This window comes from Gavia stellata, chromosome 20 (genome assembly GCF_030936135.1).
Source record: "Gavia stellata isolate bGavSte3 chromosome 20, bGavSte3.hap2, whole genome shotgun sequence".
Taxonomy (NCBI): domain Eukaryota; kingdom Metazoa; phylum Chordata; class Aves; order Gaviiformes; family Gaviidae; genus Gavia; species Gavia stellata.
The window spans coordinates 17,050,104-17,054,508 of NC_082613.1; positions in this window are offsets into that span (position 1 = coordinate 17,050,104).

The window sequence follows — 4,405 nt, forward strand, 5'->3', positions numbered from 1 at the left end:
GTTATTTATTGCTGGGGGGAAGCTGCTGCAAATGTGGTAAAGCAGAGGAGCGAGCTTTGCACCAGCCTGGAGCCGTCAGCAGGGCTTGCGGGCAGTTGCCGGGCCTGGCCCTGGGTGCTGCGGATGGTGGGCTCCAGCGATGGTTGAGAGCCGTGCCTATGTGGCAGCGGGAAATGGTGACTTTAATCTCCCCAGTGCAGGGAGCAGCAGTCAGGAAGCTGTGGTCACCCAGCCCTCGTGTGCCTACGAGCCTGCGGGGACTGAGCTGCCACCCTGAGCTGGGGTCCACGTCATTCTGCCTTCTGGCTGTGCTACAGGGCTAGAAGGGAGAACCTGCGGGTGTTGGAGCGGCGGTCTCTTCGGTCCCCAGGGACAGCAGTGTCTGGTGACACTGAATAAGGGAAAGAAAACCAGAGTGACTTCTCTGTGGCATCCTGGGGTGGGATGCAGGGGCAGCGTCCACCCTTGCAGAGGGGATGACCTGGCTTTGGCTCCCGGATGGCCCTGGCCATCAGGTCACTGAGGAAAGTCACGCTGCAGTGAGTTGACCTGCAAGGCCCGAGACGGCCGTGCTTGGAGAGGGCGAGCAGGCAGCTGACTGCGCATCACCTGCCTGCAGGTAATGGAGAGTTAGCTGTAGCCTTGGTGTGTCACAGCATGCGTCTACGCCAGCAGGCGCCTTGGGCTCTGCTGCTCAGGTGGCACTCTGTGGGTTTGGGTGACTGTTGAAAATAGGATGGTGATCACGTTGGCTTCTGCTTGCCCAAGAGGTTTTGGGAAGCAGCGCTGATAGCTCCTGGAAAGGTGCAGGGCCAGCATGTAACGCACGTGCTTCGTTTCACCCAACAAGTGGCATGTAAATCAGTCAGGGCTCTCATTATGTACTTGTCCTTTATTAAAAAAAAAGGATGCTGGGTCCAGTTGCCCAAAACTTTTAAAAAAATAAGAGATCAGGAAATAATAGTATGACTGGATCTTTGCAAAGCCCTCCAAGAACATGTCTCTAGCATTCAGGATGGACTGAGCGAGGGTGTCCCAGCGTGTCCCTCCAGCCCCAGCTGTCTGCTCCGGTTTCCCTGCAGGTCCCTGCGGTCACCTCGCTGCATCCCGAGCAGACGCTGGTCCTGGCATCCCTGGCATGAGTTTTTCCCCAAGCCCAGGGAGCACTGCCCCAGTCACTTCTCCTGGTGATGCTAGGGTCACACGAGTAACTGCTGAGCACTGTGAAGAAGCATTTCACAACCGTGGCCCTGTATGTCCTGGGGGTGTGGGTCAACAGCAGGCTGAAGTCCTCGCAGCTCCCAGGTGCCTGCAGACCACAATCCGTTTGAGCCATGTGGCTTGCTGCCATTTTGTGAGTTGTGTGCTCGTCAGCGGGGCTGGGAAGAGCAGTTAATGAAGAGGTACGTGTGCGATGTACCGAGACAGTCCTTAAACACACGCTCTGCGCAAAACAGTAGAGAACAGGAAAACAAAATGAGCAGAAGCTGCTCTTTCTCCTTCCCCAGAAGGACACCCTGTCCTGGCCGCCCCCATTCCACTGCATGCCCTCGGGGCGCCGGCTCCAGGGGCCTGGGATGTGCCCAGAAACCCTGACACCCATCCAGCCCCGGTGAATCGGACTGGGAGGTGCCACCAATAACCCACATCTCCGGTGTCAGGGTGGCTGCCGTGCTTCAGCTCCTCAGGCTGCTATTTTCATGCTGCCTTGGGATGGATTTGCCTGGGAGCTCCTGCCTGAAGTTGGTTTTCTGTCGTAGATCAAGAAAAGGCAACGTTACATCGTTAAAAATCCTCATTGCTCTCCTTGTGAGCAGCTCTGGCTCCTTGACCGGTGGCACCGGGGACAGGAGGTGTGCCCAGGGATGTCAGCTCTACCTCTACTCACTTTTCTCAAAATTCACTTAAGCTGGGCAAAACTACCAGGCCCTGAGAAATCTCAGTGGAGACTCGCTGGGGTTTAGTGGCCAGAGGAAGATCCATCAGTAACAGGCCCAGCATAGTCTCTCCCACTGTGCTGCTCCCCCAGAGTTGCCCAAGACCTGGTTGGCCCAGGTGGGCTCCGTCCCAGGTCCACGGGGCTGCACAGCAGTGTCTCCTCCCTCTTCCCTTCTCCTCTCCACTGACATCGAAGGGACGCTGGCAGGGAAACCCAACCGAGCTTGGGCAGATATGCGCACAGGTGAAGGGTTTGATTCAGTCCCTGCAGAAGCCAGGGCTGTGTGGACATGGTGTGGCTCAGGTGCTCGTTAAACTGGAGTTGTTATGACCTTTGGTCACTCGCTGCCTGGTGGCTGGCACTCCACTGGTCCCGGCACGGGGCTTTGCAGCCTCATCCTGCCGTTCCTCCACTGCCGGCATCAGCTCCCAGCCCCCAGTGGGCACAGAGACCTCTGCCCGCCCGCCCAGCCCGCGCTGGAGAAGAGCCGTGAGGCTTCTCAGGCTCTGCGAGGAGCTGGACACTCAGGGAACCTTATATCACAGCTGGGGACAGATCCCCCCGAGGGGATCCCAAGGGGGGATCTGTCCCTCGTATGCCTGTGGGATGGGGACGGCGATGTGCTCTGCAGTGGGCAGGAGCTGCTCTGTGCTGCTGGGGCTGGACAAGAGATGCCAGCCTGAGCAAGGTGCGGAGGGGATGGTTGCTGATCACACCTTTGGGGCAATCACAGCCCTCCAGCCCCAAGAAACCTCTTTGTGCCACCAATAGATGCCCACAGCCCGCGTGGCACCCGAGGGTGCAGGGGAGAGATGGGGGCCTGGCTCTCCAGCCTTCCCCAGCTGCTCTGCCCGAGGAGCGGGCAGCAGGCAGGCTTCACACCGCACTTTGGTCCTGGAGGAACTGCCCATCACCTGAGATGGGGATGGTCCATCACATGAAGAGCTGCAGCCCCAGGCCTGGGATTTGCCGGAGGCTCTGAGCGTGGCTTTGCAGCAGTGAAGGAGCATGGAGGAGTCTACCTAGAGCAAATAACCGTGAGAGCACTCTGAGAATGACCACAGCCAGGAGGTGACATCACTTGAAAGAAATCTGGGTGTTACATTTACACTTCTCTGACAAAAAGACCTATTTCCCAAAGATGAATGTGGTACGGATGTTTTGCATTCATTACAAAAAAATGGCCTTGCTTCTATATTTAGAATTTGGGTCACCAGCAGCTTTCTGCCAGAAGACACCAAAACATCTTCTGAACCCACGGTTGCAAACTGGCTTCCGGCCAGGCAGCGGTGTCCCGTTGGGAAGGCTGCCCAGGGAGGCAGATACTTTGGGGGAGTCATCAGGGGAGAAGTTGGCCGCCTTCCGCAGCAGCACCCGGCCAGGGTGGGGTGTCCCTCCCAGCTGGGGACGCTGCAGAGAGCCCATTGCCATGAGCAGCCCCGCGTGACCTGAGCCCAGGGGCTCTCTGACTCAGTGTGCTCTTTGACTGACACGTTCTTGTTTTCTACAAGCTTCTCGCTTGGCTTTGGGACAGAAGGAAATAGCAGTTGGTGAGACGAGCCCAGTAATTTGACCTAGGGCGATTTCGGGGTGTGTGTCTCAGCGTGGAGTAACCTTGCTGGCTGGGGTGCAGGCACCCAGGGTCGCTGCCTGTGCAGTGAGGCGCTGGCACGGGACTGGGCACGGCAGCACCCCGTCACCCCCTGCCACCGCCACCTCCCAGCAGCCTCAGCACCTCTGCCAGAGCCCGGTGGAGGGAGCGGGCAGCTTTCATGGGCGAGAAGAAGAGGCAAGGGTTTGCTCTCTCCCTGCCTGCGCTAAGGGAGGGGGGAGCCCAGCTGCTGCCCCATCAACAGCCACTGGCCATGGGTCATCTCATCCCTACTGGTATCTCGGTGATGGGTCCCCTCAAATGTGGCTGATACCCAGCTTCCACCTTCACCACGGCACCGAGAAAAGGAGCCGGCCCACCCTGCCGCCCCACATCCCTCCACTGCCAGGGGATGGCCGGTCCTTCCTCCTCCCTGATGAGTTCAGTCTTTGCATCCCCCCCAGGGTCGCCCTTCCCCGTGTGGCCTCCACGTGTGGTTTCCAGCAGCAGCTGCTACCTCCCAGCCCCCCCGGCCTCACCCCCAAAGGGCTCACGCTGCGAGCCGTAGGGGGTGGTATGTTCTCCATGGGGCTGGGATGTTCTCCGTAGGGGCAGTGTGTTCTCCATAGGGGTGGGGTGTGCTCCATAGGGGAATAGGGGTCTGCTCCATAGGGTATAGTGCATTCTCCATAGAGGGTGAGATTTGCTCCATAGGGGAGGGATGTGCTCCATAGGGGTCTGCTCCATAGGGGGTGGTGTGTTGTCCATAGGGGTGGGATGTGCTCCATAGGGGTCTGCTCCATAGGGGGTGGTCTGTGCTCCATAGGGGATGGTCTATTCTCCATAGGGGGTGAGATTTGCTCCATAGGGGTGGG